At 40.2% G+C, this 21,332-nt stretch overlaps 1 long non-coding RNA gene across 1 annotated transcript; it reads right to left on the bottom strand.

Moving 5' to 3' along the window:
• Positions 1-2,149: 2,149 nt before the first annotated feature.
• Positions 2,150-19,778, bottom strand: LOC108784298. Its single transcript, XR_001941061.1, has 3 exons — positions 19,755-19,778; positions 11,399-11,494; positions 2,150-2,245 (listed from the first exon to the last, which is right to left on the bottom strand). It is a non-coding gene; the product is annotated as an uncharacterized LOC108784298 (long non-coding RNA).
• Positions 19,779-21,332: the final 1,554 nt, after the last annotated feature.

Genomic DNA, 21,332 nt, shown 5'->3' on the forward strand with positions numbered 1-21,332 from the left:
TCCACAATATACTGCAATTACCACCAAATACACTTTTAGTGATTATGAATGTAGACCCCTTGTATAGCAACATACCTCAGAAGGATGAGATTGCTGCATGTTACAGATTCATCCTCAGCAACATCAAATACAATGCTGAGAATGTTACAGAGCTCAATAAATTCATTCTAAACACACAACTATTTCACTTTTGCTCACTATCTTATGAGTGTATGTTCTGCTATGGCACCACAATATGCCAACTTATTTATAGAAGACCTGGTGGACAAATTCCAGGTTTTGGTACACATTCTGAGAAATCACATGCAAGACATCTCATCAATGCTGCCAGCAACATAGTCCCGAGACTGGAGATCTGAGCACATTCCAATGACTAAAGAGTGGGTTGACCATGTGGATTATATCCACCAGATGGAATTCATTTTACATTTCAAGCATTATAAAGTAAGTCTATTTAACACACTGTGGTATGAAAGAATAGTATTCAAGAAAATTAAAAGTCTTCGATAGAAGGTAATCCCCTAGGTTTATTATTCTGCAAGCAGCTAACTTGTGGTGATTTTCAACCATCTGATGTAGAAACCCATATGTTTATCTTCTTTTTTCCTCTCCATCCAGAGGTTCATCCTCTTGATAGGGTGGGAGCAGCTCATGGTCCCTGTCAGTTTGCCTTGCTCACCTTCTAATCAGGTTTGTTTATTGTAGGTCAAGCTAGCAGGAGTGGCTTTAAAGCAAAGCATGGGCCAACAACCAATTTGAACACACAATCACAATTCACTCACAGATTTCATTAGTAAGATAATAACTGTTAGGGATTAAAAGAAAAATTTAAAAAATGGTTATTGTTCAAATAATAAAGGTGACCCCATTCTCTTTACATTTCTGGTCCAACTGCAAACCTATGTGGCATTTGATGGACTTTTCCGGAGTTGATTTGTTGCATTTTCGAAATATTTCCAAATCCTTTTTATTGTTGTATGCAATTTTTCTTTTGTATGACTTTACAAAATAAAGTATGTTATAAAATGCAATACTTTCTCAGACAACTTTTTTAGACATTTTATTTAAAGGGAAAAAAAAGTAAGCCTGGGCAAGCCATTTCTCAAACTGACTGGAAATGGAGGGCCTATCTTCAATATTACCATCTGATGAAGTCATTGTAATAAGAAAAGTAGCATCATCTGCATCCCTAAAGTACTGCAAGCATATTACCTAGTATCGCTCCACAAATGTAAACCCCAATGCAAGGGTTGGCTAAAAATCTGACTTCTTGGAAAAGCAGTCAAAAGGAAACTACATTTCTAGGGTTGTTCTGTACACAAACATTTAAACTAGGGTTGCAACTAATTATTATTTTCCTAATTGATTAGTTGGCCGATTATTTTTTCGATAAACTGAGGTGCCATTGAAGTGATTGGCACCCCAATGCACCTTCCGCACAAGAATTTGTCAGGCTAAAACTGAAGATGACTTTTTTTCCTACCTTTTTTAGTTGTTGTTTTTTTAATAATTGGGGGAGGGTGCTTTATTTATTTTTTTACTTTTTTTTACTACTAATTTTTTTTTATTCTTGGGAGCCTTCAATCTTTTTTTCTGCAGCCCCCAAAGAACAGGAGGCATGCAGTACAGAGGCTTCCTGTTCATTCATAAATCAAGGGGATAGTAAACAGATACTATGTTCACAAGCATGAAAAATCAGGAAGTGATGTAAAGCACTTCTTGTTCATTCATAATTTGGGACACACCATTTAAATACTATGTCCTCAGTTTTTTACAAACATTGTAGTGATCAGTGCTGATCACAGAAATGTTTGAATATTACAGGGAATGATCAGCACATATTTCAAATATTTGAAATATGCGGGCTCCTAGCAGGGAGGAGAAAGCTGCAGACCCAATGTGGCAGCAGGAGGTTTTGGGGAACTCTCCTCACCGCTGGACACTAGCTGCAGGGGTCTGTGTCCCCTCCGATCCCAGCTGATCCCAGCGGGGGTCGGAGGGGACACAGAGCCCATGAAACACCAGCTCCCAGCGTGGAGGAGAGAACTAGGGGAACCACACCAACTAATTGATAATGAGAATTATTGACAACGATTCTCATCGATTAGTTGGTTGCAGCCCTCATTTACACATTAAAGAAATATATCATTTTCTAGAGCCCAGAGTGTCTTCCTAGCTGCCTCCTGCAGAGAGACATTAGGGCCCAGGGTGGAGCGTCGCAGGATGGAGAATGACAGGGAGATTTCTGTAGAAAACAGGAAGGGCAGAAATAGGAGAGGAAACCGGCAGTATTTACTTGGTAGCTTTACTGATTGTGACAGACAAAATACCTGGAGAGCTAATAATACCAGCAGAATAGCAAATGCACATACTACAATTTCTGTTTGTCAATGTACAGAGCTTGAGATCTAGTTTTTTATGCAGCAGGGTTTGTATTTCATAAATGTATAATATTTCTATGAATTTGGGGATAGTGCACAGCTGTGTAAAGTGCTTCCTACCATTGTCACCAGGAATTTAAAACCTGCATAATTGTTATAGGAAGTATTCTGTATTGTGCCTGTTTCCTGTAAACTGTCAGGCTTGAAGAGATTAAAACTTATTGTGTATACATCTATCTATGTGTTAGGACTGTGTGACTATAAAAGGTAAAGATCCCCAAAGACTAAAGTGTATCTAAACCCAAATAACAAAACTTTTACCTACAACAGCTTATCAGTCCTACGACGTGGTGGCTTCATTAGTTTTTTTGTCTTCAAGATTTTTTACACCTGATGATCCTGCCAGTAACACATTTTCTGTGTGTGAGTAAAAACACTCACTCACTTTACTGCATATCTGAAGAAGCAGTGTTGTCACCCAAGCACAGGAAGTGTGTTGAGACTACAGAACACATTACCCCTTTCCTCTGCTCCATAACATTGGGGGATTAGTTTTGTAGTCCACAGAGACAGCTAAGAACATGTAACTAATAACAGTGCAGCAGAGGCAATAAGTACCGGATGTTATAAGCTGACAAGAATATTGGCAGAATCAACAGTATTTTTTTTTCTTTTTTTGCATTTATCAAACAGATGTAACAAAAGCTCTCAATGGCTTGTTTTAACAAAGAAAAAAGGACCAAAGAAAAAAAAAGTCTTATGGTTAAAGTATAACAATGTCAAAGTATAACACAAGCAAATGTTTAGCAACTATGACCTGAGGAAACAATCTCACTAACCACTTTAGAAGCTTAATAACAATTCATGGAATCATATTAGGTACGTGATGCATGGATACATACAGTTCATGCAGTCAATCAATTTGGTAAGAACGCTTTTTTTTCAGCAGAGGAGACAGAGAACTCAACACATTTTACAGACAAGTATAGTCAACAGCATCATTAGAAGAGTTTCAGGTTGATGTAGGTAGGTACCTACCTACAACAAACCAGTTAACTGTAAAATATGTAATATACAGCAGGTCAGACCTCACAATAGAAGCAAAGATTTTCAGGCCTGGCGAACATAGAGACACAGGGAGAGAGTACAGCCCTGCTATCCTCAATTGGGAAGGACAAAGTAATGTGTAACCTGATAGCCTTAGACATCCAGCTACAAACAATGATATGATGCCCACCATGGGGGCCACAGAGCTCACTGGCACAAACCTCATCTACTGGTGTGAGGGACAATTTAATATCCAATTCACTGATGGTTTGATGAGTCCGATTACATGCAATGTCATAATGTCCACCAAGGGGCCTCAACGCTCGCCAGTAACAGCCACACCGAATTGAATATGAACAGTCAGATATGCAATGGGTCCAGTATGCCAGGTCCACGAGCAGTCCGGATTAACATTCTTTAACTGATTAATATTGTCTACGTTGGAGCAAAAAGTCCAACAATACTGTGTGTGGTTTTTATTTACTGTATATATTTACTAGAAACAAAAGATATAACAAGTATTAGCCAATCTGGCCTGAATTGGCTGTATCAAGCAACAAGCCTCTTCTACATGTATGCCTCAAAGCTGACCTTATATCACATTTGCAGTACCAGCAGTGAGAGAATCCTGGGGTGAAGAGTAGGGCGGTCCCTCTAATAGCACCTCACGTGGGGGGGCAGCGGCAGCCAGAGCAAATTGTTTCTAATAATTCAGTGCTACACAATGTATATGCTGCCTGCCGCCTGAGGCTCCACTGATTAATAGAGAGTAGCGGGCAGCTCATGTCCCAGTCAGATGGACACTTGTGTCAAAAGAAGCTCTGAACAGCTAAATCAGCTGGGTTTATTCAGACAGTACACAGGTGGCCGGCCACCCAGGGCATGAGCCACCCACTACTGTGAATTTAATAAATGAGGTGGAGGGCGGCAGGCAGCATATACTGTACATTGTTCAGCACTGACTAAATAAGAAAAAAAAGACTGCCTGGCATCCTAGCAACCAATAAATGCTGTGTACTCTGCCCACCCTTACCAGCATTCATACCTAGAAAGGACCTAGGACCTTCTGCTCCCACACTGTTCCTACTCCTTCAGTGAGCTAAGTGAGATGCCTCCTCCAGTTCTCCCAGATTTGGAACAGAAGTAAAGGGGAGCGGTGTACTTTCATGTAATGGCGGCATTTTCATGTAAGGGGGTACTCTGCTGTAAGGGGGGCTGTGGACTTTCATGTAAGGGGGACTTTGATGTAAGGTGAACTCTGGATTTTCATGTAAGGGGGTACTCTGATGTAAAGGGGGCTGTGGACTTTCATGCAAGGGGGGACTCTTTATTTCCAAGTACAGGGGACTCTGATGTAAGGGGGAACTCTGGATTTTCATGTAAGGCGGGGCCCTGATGTAAAGTGTGACTCTGGGGAAGTTTCGCTCAACCTAAGTCATTTTGCATGTCTAGTGTTAGCTGGAGGGGGTGCCATTTCACACTTCACCTGAGGCAGCAAAATGGCTAGGAACAACCCTTGGGAAGAGACCATGCAGTGAAGGATAATAGATAAATCAAAGCCATCATTGAAAGCCCTGTACTGACTAACCAGTAAGCATGTGTAGCCACCCTGCCTTAGACAGGAATGTCTATATTTAAATTTAGAAGTTGCCAGACTGTTGTCAGTCTGATTCTGATGGATAGTTCAGCTTTCTTTGTTCAAGTTTCTCCTAAATTCTGCTGACTGTTTACTTTTGCCTGCTGCTGAGACGTGTCCCTGGCAATAGTGTGGGAAGCTACACTAATCAGAGTTAGGAATGTTTGTACCTCCTAAACCAACCACTAGGAAGTTTACTGGCAGTGGCGCAGGCTGGGAGAGTGTATAAATATTCTGGAGCTTCTGCCTGAGGGTGGAATGCTGAATGCTTCTCCCAGGAGGGTGACCATGTGCTTGGACTAAAGCCTGGGATGTAGGCATAGTGATTGAAGCCTGGGGATGGAGATGCCATGGAGGAACTTCAGCCTGAATAAGATGCCTGTTCCTTTACTGGTAATTTCTCCCCATTGAACTGGTAACTGCAACATCTAGTATTTTACAGCCAGGAGCTAAATTCACAGACTGCCAGGTTGGCTTTAAGGCTCTTTTTCTGTGAAGGCTGTAAGTACTTTGCTCTCTATTTTGGAGTCTGCAAGATCATGGGTGTTCTGTGCTCTAACACTCTCGCCCAAATGTGTTCAATAAAGTTTCTGCAAGCCAAAGATCATCAGCGTGGAAGTCAGTTTATTGGTCACCACTGGTGAGTCAGTAATTACTTTGGGGCAGCTATGGACTGTGTACCTTAGACAGGCTAGAAAGGTTCAATTCAACCAGCAGCTCCTTAGGGGGGTGAGCACTACACATGAAAGGCAAACAACTTTTGCTGCTTACCTGGAACAAAGCTACATCTATACCAAGCTGTCAAAATATGATAGCTAAATTTATATACATGAGTGGATTCAAGCAATAAGTGTTTCAAAACAAATGATTCACACTAAGCAACAGAAAAAAATTGCTGTTTAAAAAATATACATGGCTGTTGGTATGATCTTTCAATGAAAATTTGCTACATTTTTCAATCAGAACGGAAAAAGTGCTGGACAGAGCCTCGCAAGTAATCATATTATCTGTATGGCTGTGGCAGAAAGGTCAATCACCACCCTGCTTCTTACAAGCTTTGCCTGTACAGATAGGCAAACCAATTTAGAGTTAGAGTTAATACGCCACAGTTGATCTATGGAAAACCAATTCCACTTCTGCTCCATACAAAGCTTACACTAAACTTAATTTTGTATTTCAAGGAATATTTCTAGACATTGGCCTGGTAAATAAGCATTAGTCAGTCATTTTATTTTAGGCATATGTAAACCCAAAAACAAGAATATATTTATTACAGATCACAATCCTTAAATGTGGTGGTTGCATTAGTTTTCTTCTTGTAGGCTTTTTAGGTTTGTTTTCACCTGATGATTCGGCCAGTAACACACGTTATCAAATGGTGGCTCCACTCTATGGAGGAGCAACGGAGCCATCCTTTAACAGCAGCATTGTCATCCTATTGAGAGGGTAGTGTTAGATGCACTAGCAGATTTAGATGGACTTTACTAACAAAATAAAGGATGAACCCCAAGATAACACTTTTTAAGTAGTTAAAGCAAAAGTTTTTTTTTTTTCATTTGGCATAAAGTTTTTACATAAATTTAAATAATCTAACCATTGTAAGTTCACATTGTTAGCGTTAACTAGTTTGTTTCAACCTTCTAGACTTCCTCTTTTTCTGGACAGCTTGGTCTGTCAAAGGAAGTTGAAAAATAACAGACTTACTGGCCGGATACCAGTTAAAAATAAAGGGAAAAAACAAATAAAAAAAGAAAATGAATTCAGCCAGACTAATACACTGCAATATATTACATTTTTGCTTTTGGGTTTAGATAGGGTTTAAAGTGTATTTCCACTTTTGCAGCCAAATTGGGATAGCACCTACATTATATACTGTATATATGTTACATAATTCTCATTCACATAGCATAACTTTAAAAAAAAGAAATGCTACTGCTTGCATAAAACATGCTCAATTCGCAAAGAAAAGTGTTTTTCCCTGTACTGAATTTTCCTCTACAACAAGGGGGGTGGTGAGGCTAATGTTGTGAGGTTAATAATGTGGTTGGCACCACTGTCAGAATACAAGGTACACAGCGGGAGATTTGTTCATCCATGCTGTTAGTGTGGATGGAGAAATCTGTCATATTTTTCCCCCTAAAGCTGGTGTGTACCCAGCTTTAGTCATTTTATTAGGACAAGAAACAGAGTAACAGAGTTTCCTTTTACAGAAATTGAGAGTGAAGGTGGCTAAGACCTGCAGAAAAGAAACATGTAAAAGGTAATTTAAAAAAAAAAAGTATTGTTTAAATTTGCTGTGTGAATAGGAACACTTTACAAACAGTTACAAGGGTTTTCTCAATTTGGCCTGAAAAAGTGCAAATACACTTTAAGTTACACTAGGCTTTAACCAGTTGACATCCGCGGTGTTAAACCCCCTTCCCATCCAGGCCATTTTTCAGTATTCAGCGCTGCGGTACTTTAACTGACATTTATTCCGTCATGCAGCGCTGTACTGAAATGAATTTTATACCCTTTTTTGGGGACAGATAGAGCTTTCTTTTGGTGGTATTTATTCACCACTGGGGGTTTTATTTTTTTACTATATTAAGGAAAAATTACCGAAATTTAAAAAAAAAAACAGTTTCCCCTATATTAAATGATAAAACATTTATTATTACCCAATTTTTTGGTAAAATATAAAAGATGGGGTCACGTCGGGTAAAAAGACACTAAACATGTCAAGCCTTAAAATTGCGTGCGCGCGCGAAACCTCAAAAAACGATAATACCCAAAATTGGCCCTAGGCGACGCTTTAAAAGCTGTTACCGCTCATCAGTTTAGTGTTATCAGTGATTGATGGCCCTAAAATGATTGCTCTCACTGCGACGTTCGCGGCGATATGTAACATGTGTAGCGCAATTGTAATTTTTGCGCGCTGGGGCACCGGACGCGTATTTACGTTTATAGGCGCGTAAACGTGGGGGTGGGGGAGTTAAACATTTTGGGGGGGTTTTTTCCCCTTTTTTTATATGTGGCTTTTATTTTATTTTATTTTTTTATGTGTTACTTTTCTTTTTTTTTATTTATATTTTTTTTTTGCACTTATTGTTATTGCTATTATATAGGGGGATAACAACCCCCTATATAATAGCAAAGGCACACTGACAGGTCCTCTTTATGGAGATATTAGGGGTCTCTAGGACCCCTAATATCACCTATGGACCCCAAAAGAAGCTGATAAAGCAGAGATCTGCTTTATCAGCTTCTTCTCTCTCCAGATGACTGACAGGTGAATGCGGAAGTGATGTAACACACATCACTTCTGCATTCACAGCCCGGACGGGGATCAGCAAGGAGCTGATCTCCCGTCCTCCTCCTCCTGACGCCCTCGGAGCCGGTCCCGGGATCCAAGATGGGGCAGCGGATCCCGGGAATCAAGGTGAGGGGTCGAGCACATATAGGCGATCGGCACATATAGGCGATCGGCGGGCTATGGACCCGCCGATTGCCTATATGTGAAACACCCGGTAACGGGTGTGTGCATTTAGCGGGTCTTTTCTGCCCGTGCGTGCCCGCTAGGGGGCGCGCGCGAGCAGAAAAAAATTGCCGTCTGGAGACGGCAACCCGCAGATGCTGCAGTGCCGTCCGTCCGTTTTTTTACTACGGGCGGACGGCAAGAGGTTAAGCTACGCTAAACCATATTTTATTGAGAATAAAAGAAATGCTATAAAGCAGACATGCACCTAAATAGGAAGATCCACTTTCTGCTCTTACCTTCTGCCTGCAGTGCCCAAGTGAGGATGAAGTCATCATCCTTCTGGCAAGATCCTGGGGAAAACGGAGTAGGCCAAAGCTCACTGAGATCCTGTATTGTGCTGCAGCATCTTCAAGTGAAATTTGGAGTACTGATCATTCCCCGGGAATCTGATAAGTTCACCCCCTGCACTACAGAAGCCTGGTAAGTACAGTATCTAACTTCCCCCTGCATATGTTTTTTTTGTTATGTTAAAAGCAGTGTTTCGGCAAAAGGATAGAGGGGACACACTTAAAAAGCGGATCTTGTGTGGACTGTACCATGAACATTAAATGGCCCCAGGTAAAGCTCACTATGCACAGGAATTTACATGGTAAAGGATCTGTCCATGAAAAGCTCTTTTATAGTACCAACACACATACACACCATATTATCCATATCACACGAGCAGACCAATACAGACAGGAAATTATCAGAAAATCTTCAATACAACTAAGGTAACTAGTCATGATTATTCTCAGTATACGTATTATGCAAAAAAAACTGTATTTAGCTGAATGTTTTATATAGGTTTATCTTCCATTATGAAAAACAATGAGCAGTTTTCCATACTTATGTACAAATGTTATTGTTTTAAATAAAGTATATTTAAAACGCGTTCCCACTGCAGCCCATCCCAGTTGTCTGCAGGTACAGGGAAGGTGGTTATTTCTCCCATTGTGTACCCTGTACACACTTGATCTAAATGGGCCACATGATGGCTGGCCAGGCCCAAACACTGCAGTATTCACAGAACAGTTGGCTCTTATTTTCTCTGGGCTCTCACAATTGTCCAACCTTTACCACAGAGTGGTCCAGCCGATGGAAGATTGTCGCAAGTACCAAGGGGTATATTTATAAATCAGTGAAAGTGGTGGTAAATCAACCACTCATTTAAAACATGCACCAAGAAGATTCATCTGCAGTGAATGTTTAGCAGCTGTCTGATTTATAAATACACCAGCAACAGCTAATATCCTGTTCCACACCTTAGCCTGTGGTCAATATTTCAGCTGCATTATGTGTTATTTAGTCTAAAATTAGAAGTATGAGTAACAAGTAGTATACAGTACATGTGATGAAAGAAGACCTGTTATTTTTTAAATACATTTGTTTACTATAACAGATATAATTTTCCAATAGTAGTCATACTTGGCCTGACATTGTTAAGACTCCAGTTTATGGTACCCATTTTTAGACATCTGCTTTACTAACCAGCCTTCCTTCTTCCTACTTTAATTAACACCTTAGAGGGGAAAAATCGGAGTAGCTGGCTTTGCTTGGTGATATTACGAATACTACAACAAACATAAATGTATCTTAAAGTGACACAAAACTCAGGAGTTAAATCTTAAAAATGCAATCATGTACCTAACTATTAACATAAATGTAGCTCATTTGTGTATCACTCAGCTGTAGAACCTTCAAATCATCTCTGAATTTATACTGACACTGTCCTTCCTTCTGGAGGGTGGCTACTTTTGTTCCCCATGGTCCCTGTGTGTGTTGTAAAGTAGCCACCGCTCCAAGATCACTGCTGTGATGGACTACAGTCTCAACACAAATTAGTAAACTAAACGTGAGATTGTAGCCCATCGAGGTAGTGAGCTTGGAGTGGTGGATACTTTAGAACAGTAGCCACCCTCTAGAAGTAAGGACAGTGTCAGCATGAATTCAAGGGTAATTTTTGGATCTACAGCTGAGTGGTGCACAAATAAGGTACAGTACTTTTAATAGTTAAGACATTTTTAAGATTTAACTCTTGAGTTTAGTGTCACTTTATATTGATACTGTATACTATTCTCTCACGCATGAGACAAGCCAACTTTAAAAGATCGGCCTGAGATGAGCTCTTTTTTGGAAATAAAAAATAGTAGCACATTTCAAAAACTGTGTTAAACCTATTAACAACATATTTAAAAATTGACAGGCCATCTTTAAATACAGTGTAATGAATGGTAAATCATTATTACACATGATTTTCTGGTAGGTTTAAACATAATTTGTTGTTATAATGTGAAAATAGACTCTTTGTTCTCTTACCTGCATGTTACATGTAAACTCAATAAAACTTATTAGAGCATAGTATTTACTGCCATCTACCCATAATTTACATTTAATATTCTATCCAAACACATTAAATATACCATAATTAGTTTACTTTACTTCTCAAATATTATATCCACCCAACTTTGATATCTTACTTTGCTTGAATGTCAGTGGGTTTATTCTCTTACCAGTTTCCCATAACACTGAGTCATCTTAACAAAGAGCTCTCCCCAGAAGCTATGTGGTCACGCAGCTCCGGACAGCATTCCCATGCATGACAACATTTCTGGCTATCAAAAAGAAATCCTGAATCAGGATCCCCCAGTGAATTTTTTTGTTGTTTCTACCAAGGCTCCCCCCAATGTTATAAGAAGCTGGTGTCCTCTCAAACCTGAGATACCAGTTTTAGATGAACTTTTTTCAACAAGCTAAATAGAATACTATATGAATATAAAGCTTTTAATGACCAAGATCTTTTGACGAATTTGTCTTGTTTAATGCCCGTATTACCAGTGATAAATCCTTCTCTCACTCCCAGGGAGATACTGTCCTTCCCCAGTGGGGTCTCCTCAGCCACAGAGCCAAGCTCTGAATCCTCAGGGTCATCTATGGAGACACAAAGCATGGAGACTCCTCATGCAACTGCAAATAAATATTATACAGCTATTTTGTAAAAAAAAAAGAAAACTAGACACTCTGTATATTCTTTCAATTTATGCTAGAACACTAATCACCATTAGAAAATTAGGTACTATGGTTATATTTTTTTTCAAAAAAATATTTCCTATGATTTATTAAATATAATACTTAGGAAGTATGACACCAGGGAATGGATATCAAATATTCTGGGCAACAGGGAAAAGGTACCAAGCATCCTACTAGGTACAAGGGAATGGATGCGAAACATATGAAAACTAAAATAAATATGTACTGTTTATAGACTACAGCAGACCACATTCATATGATTATAACACTAGTTATATCGAACCATACTGTAGGTACCAGGCAATAGGCATTACACACATCAGTGGGTACCAAACATAGTACAGTGTACTAAGGAATAGGTACATACTTAACATATCACTGAGCACTAGGGAATAGGTCTCCCACATACGGGCGGCTGTGCGGCAGGCATGGAGAGGCTGTCACTGGTCCCGCAGAATGTGCTGCAGGCACCACCGGGCAGCACATTCTGCTGTGTGAGCACCCTCTTGTCTTAGCCCCGCCCTCTGCCCGCCGAGATGAGGAAGAGGGCCCTGCAGGAGAGGAAAGGTAAGTCTGGAGTGGGAAGGGGGGAGCGCGGAAGTGTGTGTGTGTGTGTGTGTGTGTGTGTGGGTGTGGGTGATGCTGCTGGTATGCTGTAGTGCTGACTTTTATTATAGTGTATTGCTGGTACTTGTAGCCCTGCATAGCTGGTGGTATTCTGCATTGCTGTATGATGATTATACAGCAATGCAGAATAGCTCCAACTATGCAGGACTACAAGTCCCAGCAATACATTATATTTTTAAGTAGGGATACACCAGTGCCAATACTGGGAATTTTCATGAGTACGCATACTCGTGAAAATGCTCCGATACTAAATGCAGATACCGGTGTTCTGTTGAGAACGCCGACGTAGTGGATTTTGCCGACCCCAGCGTGTGCGCACAAACCAATATTATCGAGGAAACCGGGATTTATTCACAAACTATTTCGCTTAAATCGTTAATTGTGACCGTTAATCATATGCCATCCATCATTTACTGCCATAGATGGTATATTATTACCGGTTACAATTAACCATTATAAACGAATACTTTGTAAATAAATTCCGGTTTCCTCGTTAATCCCGTCTGTACGTAAGCGCAGATACTGGGTCAGAATTCTCGACAGAACACTGGCACTAAAATTTTAAACAAGCAGCTGCCTGGGGTCCCGCTCTTGCTCTGGGGACCTCGGCAGCCTTCCTGTTAACCATGCGGTGCCATGGTGGTTGGGGAGGCCTTCATGGTTTCTTGCACAAGGTTCTAGTTATGCCTCTGCATACCACTATGTACTGGGGAATGGGTACCAAACATACGAACACTAAAATAGATATATGCGGTTTATGGACTACAACAGACAACATTCATATGATTATAACACTAGTTACTGTATAATAATGTACACATATTGTCTCAAGTAAAAAAACAAAAACCAAGCCGTGTCTCCTTAAAGGAGAACTATGGGGTTAAGTCTTTTCCCCACAGTTCTCCTTAGGGTAACGGGAGGACACAAACTAGCGTCCTCCCATCACCCTAGGCTCAGTATACCGTGAGCTGTAGCTCGCGGTATACTGAGACGCCGCAGCTGAAGCGGATCCCGACAATTGTGCCGGGATCCGTCCAGCTGCGTGACTGACAGCTGGCTCTGCCTATATAAAGGCAGAGCCAGCTGTACCCGCCCCCGTCCGTTCCGTCAGCGCTGGCGGAGCGGAGCGGGGAGGGGGGAATCCAGCCCCTCCCCCGTCCGTTCCGTCAGCACTGGCAGATCGGAGAATCCAGCCCCTCCCCTGTCACGGCAGAGAGCCGTGACAGGATCGAGAGGTGAGCGAACGCCGGTATGTGTTCGCTCACATCCCGATCTACTGAGCCGACCTGTGACCATCTCATTGTCACAGGTCGGCTAGAACTATGAGGTGAGTGAAAAGCACTCACCTTATAGTTCTCCTTTAAAGATTGTTTACACTACACAAACATAAAAAAATTAAATACCATGGTAATATATTACTCCATTAAAACCCATGAACTCACTTAGCACCCTGAAAAAATGGGAGAGCTCTCTTACTTTTAAAAAAATTGACAATACTGTCAACAACATATATGTGGTCAATACACATAGTTATAATGGATGTGTACAAGGAAATACTCAAATTAAAGAGTGGAAAATAAATGTCTATGCGGGACTACATGATCTGCCAAAAAAACTAGCTGTAACATTTGCAGTGAACCACATCCCAACAGCTATATCTAAAGTATAGATGTAGCTTTAGGCACATCCACGGGATATGTGGAAGTCATATGTCTGCCCCAATGATGTCACTCCACAAGGCCTGAACATAAAATGGTGATGTGCAAGTAAGCTTCAGATCACCACTACAGATTAAATTAATCAAATCGACGATATAGTGGACGAAAGGGTTTAGCTTTGAATAGCATGTGGACATTGTGATATCTGTATTATCCTGGTGAAGTGACATGATTTGGGCAGTCATCTAAATGATGTAACAGCCTCATATCCCATGGATGTGCTTCATTTTGAAAGCTGCAGCTATACTTTGGATAGGGATGTGGTTCACTATAAATGTTACAGCTATAGTGTTTCATGTATAGTGAAGGTTTCCCCATATCTTCTGGGTGGCCTACCTTTGAGGGCTACAAGTGCCTGGGACATGTCATTTGGCTTGATGGTGGAGAATATGAATACTGTTTTTATGAGATAAATGAAACATCAATTATGCATGGACACTGCACCTGTTTGTTATTTAAGATTCCTTCCTGTATGCATTTTTTTGAGATTGGTTAAGCATCCATGGACTATATACTCAGCGTGCCATGTAGACCTACACAGACCATCATTTTTGACTCTACAAGAAGATTATTTTGAATATTGTTTATAACTTGCATCCATAGACTTGCAGCAAGGCCCTGGAGCATTTGCTCTCCTAGTTATACATGCTGAGGGTTGTGAGACACCACCAATTTTTTGAATTTTAGTTAGTTCCACATTTAAATATTTGTTATATTTGTCTCTCTACATTGCATGGTTCCTTGACTTCAGGATGTGGCCTGTCCCATTGTTCTAATTTGATCTGTGGGCCATGCCATGTACACATGCTTTATAATTATGTGAACTGTCCACATACTGTAGGTGTGGGATATATTGATGAAAGTATGGTAATTTTTTTTACAGTTAGGAGAGCTCTTTCTTTTACCAAACATTTGACCAGAGAATGAGCACCAAACAAACCACTGAGTACCAGTGAATAGGTATTCAACATATTGCTAGGCACCAGGGAATAGGTACCAGACATACCACTGGGTACCAGGGAAGATGTATCAAGTATACCACTAGGTACCATTAATGGGTACCAAACATACCACTGGGCATAAAGGAATGGGTATTTAACATACCACTGGGCAACAAAGAACAGGTACCAACCATACCACTGGAAATCAAGAAAAGCAGAAATACACAACATACCACTGGGCATCAGGGACTGGGTACTTAAAGTGTATGTCAATCCAAAAACCTTTTGTTTTGTTTTAGATAGTGTGGAAAAATTAGAACCCCCTTCTGTTTTTTTTAACTGCTATCTGGAGCTCCATTTGAGAGATTTACCCTCACTTCTTAAATTGCTGACCAGAGGTTCTAACCTTCCCCTAATCTACTAATTAAAGCATTTTTATTTCTGGCTGTGTTGCTGTTGGTGACACTGGCGGAACTACCAGGGTCGCAGCGGTCGTAATTGCGACCGGGCCCTGGTGTTCCGCCACTTGGGGGGCAATGTGAGGAAGGAGAGGGCCCCCCGCCCCCGAGATCATGCCGCTCCTTCCCTGCCGCACAGCCACCTGCAGCATGTACGGGTGGCTGTGCCACGGGGATGGAGAGGCTGTCACCAGTCCTGCAGAATGTGCTGAAGGCACCACCGGACAGCACATTCTGCTGTGCAAGGACCCTCTCCTCTTAGCCCCGCCCCCTGGCCCGCCGAGACGAGGGCCCTGCAGGAGAGGAAAGGTAAGTCTGGAGTGAGAAGGGGCGTGGGTAGGTGTGGGGGGGATGCTGGTGATATTCTGTAGTGCTGACTTTTATTATAATGTATAGCTGGGACTTGTAGTCCCGCATAGCTGGTGGTATTCTGTATTGCTGTATAATCATTATACAGCAATGCAGAATAGCACCAACTATGTAGGACTACAAGTCCCCAGCAATGCATTATAGTGGGGGGGATGCTGGTGGTATTCTGCATAGCTGAGTTAGTATAATGTATTGCTGGGACTTGTAGTCCCGCATAGCTGGTGGTATTCTGCATTAGGTACCAGAGAATGGATAATAAAACAAACCACTGAGCATCAGGGAATGGATATAAAACCATACCCCTGGCATCAGGGAATGGGTACCAGACATACCACTGGCACTGTCATTGGCAATGTCTGCATACTACATTACCTTAATTGATTTTTTAGGTTTCAGGCGATAGTAAGGCTTAAATACGCACGTGACAAGCTGTGCTTTAACAGCCTGGCCACTGCTAGTACCCACAATGCACATATGTACATTAGCACAGAGTTGCATCCCTGCAGCTTTGTTATGTGCTGCATGTGCATTATGGCTTGGGTTCACAAAGAAGTGAAATGGGGCTGTTTTGTGGAAATATTGCACAGCTAGGTACACACGTCCCTGGGCCCTAAAGGTGCCCATACACCTTACGATTATCGTACGATAATCGCATGCAATCGACTTTTCTTACGACAGTCGCAAGATGTATGGGGAGTGTGCAACCGCCAGTACTGTACAATCGTACGATTTCTGTCTTTCCTGCATGTTCGAAAACTTCAGTCGATCGTACAATTTTTCGCAAGGTTGGTGGCGTTTCCGTACGTCAAAAGGCATACGATTAACACTGCTCATGCACAAACGAAAATACCTGCGGTCAATTACCGCAGTATGATACGGTTGATCATCGGACGAAAAGTTTCGTCCGATGATCGCAAGGTGTATGGGCACCTTTAGAGAGAACTATTTATTCAACTGTATGAAAGATAGGTTGGAATAAAGAAGAACTCCAGTCAAAAAGGAAAGCAGACTAGTGCTAAAAAAAGGAGAGCTGTTAAAGTCACTAGAAAAGACCAGCAGCACTAGAGCTAATTGAATCTGGTCTTTCTAAAACAATGGCAAAGTCACCAGAAATGTGCATAGAGTTCTATGTTATAACAAAAACCATGCAATTTATTAATCCTGATAGCTAAGATTCCAGAAATGATTAATTCCTCACACACGGGATAAAGTGTTTGATTTGCCAAAATTACCCGCAAAACAATGTATGTCTATTTTATACTTTTACCCGTTTTCCTGCAATGACAGAGAAACTAATATACAATCCATGGTCTGGCAACCTGAAATGTTAGCTGTGTCTACCACCTCTCTACTTCTCTACCAATATACTGAACAAAACCAATGAGTAGATTCCACGAGGGGCATAATTAGGAGAGGTGCAAATGTTTGGAATTGTTCTTTTCTAGGTACATACTAATTTGTGGTTCACCTTAGGTAGCAGAGACTAGATTCACCTCGTAATGCATTGAATTTGCTTTCAAGTAGAAATTATTTGTTTTAAGTTCTTTTCAATGGTATACAAATACAGGAACTTTAGACTCCTGGAAAAACTTCCTATGATTTTCATAGCTGTAATTTACATGATGCGTGTCTACTCATCATCACCTCACTGATAACCAGTGAGCGTTTAATGACGTGTCTCTGACTTATGTCATTGTCTGACACAAAGCTGGCTAATGGAAAGTCCCCAGTGTGCATAATTGACTAATATTCTAAGATAATTGGAGAAGGGATGATTTTCAAAATGTGGATTTGGAGTATTTAGAGTGCCAGTCTGTCCATGCAACAATATTGTATGAATGCTTATCTTAAGAACAGTTACCCAGAAAAACCAGATAGAATACACATTTCACTGATCTGTCTCTATTAAATTAAAAGTTGATTGTTTCTGTGGGCTATTGCATTGTGAACATCATCAATGCTCTTTACCCTACCATATTAAAGTAAAACTGTAACCAATGTATCCTTCGGAGCAAAAGCATCTCTACGTGTGAGCAAGTAACTTCAGTGTCTTTTCAGAGTACCTTCAAAAGCCATAAAATATCATAATTTGTTTATGCAACTATTGATGTCAGATGGAAGTCAGAACATCCTCCCATGCCATGGTATTGGTTACAAAGGATGCTTAACATAGCAATGGGACAAAAGTGAGGTGTAAGGGGAGAAAAAACTATAACTTCTTAGTTGAAGCCCATGCATGCATAATGAGGAGCCTCAAGTTTCTTGGCCCCCGGGGGGCCTGCTGAGAAGAAGCTGAAGTTACCCAACGGTACTAACTGTTGCAATAAAGTGCCACTTGTCTTACAATACATCAACGACAAGTACACTTTAAGCAAGCCACTAGTGATTCACCAGAAGAAATAGGTCAGATGCATTTGAAATCCCAAGGGATATAACAAGAAGGAAAGGAAACCAAATATAACCAAATATAACCAAACGATACCAAATATTTGGGCGAGTGCTTGGGCTTCCCGGGCCAATTAGCATGGAGCCGGCCATACAGCATGGAGCCAGCTTCCTGGGCAATCGAGAAGCCGGGCAGCGGGTAATGACACACCACCTGGCGGCCTGATTGGCCCGGGAAGTCGGCTCCATCCTAGCGGAAGTACTGGTATCGGTACTGTATTGGCGAGTACTGAAAGATAAATATCGGTACTCAAAAAACAGTATTGGTAGATCCCTAATTTTTGCAGAATGTATAGGCTAAATATTGTGACTATCCAACAAAATCTAGTGTCTCCAGGTGACAGGTACACTTAAATTGGCTTATTTAGTAAAGCTGTGCAAATGATGATGTGCGTATACAGTATATCTAACATTCACTAGATTACATCCAAGTTACCCATTACTGAGATACTGCACACCATCACTGCAGTGTTAATTTCATTGACTAATAATTTTTGTCATAGTTTTCGTCAACAACACTATTTCAGTGACTAAAACTAAATAAGAAGTTATGATGACTACAACTATAATGAAAATATATTGACATTCTAGGTGACTAACATGTTAGGGTTCCGGTTCCATCCTGAATGGACGGCTAACAGGTAATATGTGCAATGGCATTACAGCCAATATAGTTTTTCATTTGAATATTTTAGAGTTGTACTTCTGCTTGAATGAATGAAGAATGTCATCTGCAAGTTGTTATAATCAATGCATGTATAATTGCTTGTCCTTTGTTGAAAATATTCAGTATTATTGTTTCTTTATAAGACTTGGTTTAATCTAATTTTAAGATAAACAAAGACATGTTATATATCACAGTTAAATATGGGTCTGTATTGCTCAAAACTGAATACCATAAGTAATAACAGGTTAACAGATGTTTACTCCAAGACTATGTCATGAGATTAGAAATTCTAGAGAAATTCTTAAAGTGACATTAAACCCTCAGATTTTTTAACATAAACCAATACTGTAATGTGTGCCTTACTGTAATCCATGGTAGTTTCACTTCTTTGCTGCTCTTCCTTTTAAATCCTCATATCTTCTCATGCTTGGGAAGAACTTCCCTTTGCAGCTGACTGCCTCTTCCTGTAGTGCTGGCTCAGGTTGTGAACCTACACGCAGACACCATGTATCCATTTCAGAGACAAGGCAGTCTGCTGCAAAACAGAAGTTCTGCCCAGCATGAGAACAGATACAGATTTAAAAGGAAGAGCAGCAAAGAGAAGGGAAACAACCATGGATTACAGTAAGGCACACATTACAGTATTGTTTTATGTTAAAGGTCACTTTAAATTACTCTTTGACTAAACCCACTAGATTTTAGTCGCCTAAATCTTCTGTAGATTTAGTCGACTAAAACAAATCAGATGACTAAAATATGACTAAAGCTAAATGGCATTTTAGTGAAAAGACTATGACTAAAACTAAATTGAAATGTGCTGTCAAAATTAACACTGAATCACTGTCCTCCTATGCACTGTTTTACTAAATCAGCATGCAAGAGAAACTACAGCTTTCAGTAAGTAAGCAGACTTTTAAAAAATGTACCAATGCTTACCTGGTAATTAATTTGACAGGCATGCTTGAAAGAAGAATAAAGCACTATATATTAATACGTGTTCTTTCAATAGTAAATGCCAATTCAGTGTTAGTTCACGACACAAACATGACTTTCAGGTTTCCACAATGCAATTATAAAGCAGGCATCCAGTTCCTGCGCATGAAAAGTTTAGTACATTGTAATTCCTTGTGTAAGCATTAGTGAGGTTAACAACCAATATGTTAACTGCTCCGTCATCTCTATGGTTGTTGGTTCATTTTTCCACATGAACATTGTACTAAGGGTACTGGCTAAACATGCACTGTAGAAAGAAATATGTTCTGCTAGTGTGTAAATAGCTAGACACACCATAGTGAAAAACAAGTAAATGCTTAATAATCCCTCTAATCCATCTTTTCATAGCAAACCAATACTCATCAAACACAATATATGGTAATTAGTATGCTAAGGAACTGATAACTTTAATAGGCCAAGTTCCTACAGCTACTGCAACTGGTGTTCCATCATTGCAATATCTTATTTATTTAACAAGAACAAAGTCAATATACCACCACAACTAATAGTAATAATAATAATAACAGTGCCTAAAAAAAGTTACAGTGCCCAGACTATCAAAATAGCATCGTATGTATTTCCTGCTAAAATACAAGTGTACGTTATGAAAATCTGTTTAATTCTGGTAGCACAAAATATACCGATAGAATAGAAGACCACAAGAATAACGAACTACAGCTTTGTCTATAAAAGACTGCATTTACCTATTTACTGGTGTGGTCTTTATAGCCCACAAAAATCACATTTTTCTCAACAAATCCCTGTACTGCAGATATGCAATTCTAATCGCATCCTATAGTCATTTGTACTACACACAACTAAGGTTAAAGCTTTTAATGATTTGCTCCTCCAAACAGCTATATTACAATAATCAGATACTAGCATACACAGTGCAGTTGACTGCGCAGTACATAAGAGTATGCAATGCCCAATCAATGTGCCAGTTTTAATTAGGGGGCTGAGATCCAAATAGCACGCACCGCTGCTGTATGGAGCAGAATGACAGCTGCTGCATTCATAAAACTATGCCATTTTTATGATTATTTCGGAAAGATTCAAATGGTACAATGACGTTCCGTCTTCTAGTCTGAAAAAGCAGTATATATTCAGACAGGAATAAAAAACACTTGTACTAACTGATGCTGGCAACTTGCATAATGGGGAATGATTTGTGCCAATGGTCTGGGCAAAATCTGCATTATGCTTTCTAAAAGATGTATTGTATATGCTGAATTCTACTGGGTGAAGATGAAGTAGTGTTAAATGTTGCTAGGGAGACCCAGGAAGAATACGGTGAACAATTGTCTGTAAAAATATTACTGCATTAGCTAAAGCAGCTCAGCTATTCTATTCCATCTTCTATTCTATCCTGATGAACAGAAGACTATTGCTTATTAATCATGCTCATGGATATATCCGATTAGAACTTGAAAAGCTTATATACAAATATACAAAATTTCAGTACAGCAAATCTTAGACAATTACTTGCCTGATGCCATTGTTTCCACGTCGGGACATCGT

Source organism: Nanorana parkeri, unplaced genomic scaffold (assembly GCF_000935625.1).
Source record: "Nanorana parkeri isolate BGI_ZX_2015 unplaced genomic scaffold, ASM93562v1 scaffold107, whole genome shotgun sequence".
NCBI classification, from domain to species: Eukaryota; Metazoa; Chordata; class Amphibia; order Anura; family Dicroglossidae; genus Nanorana; species Nanorana parkeri.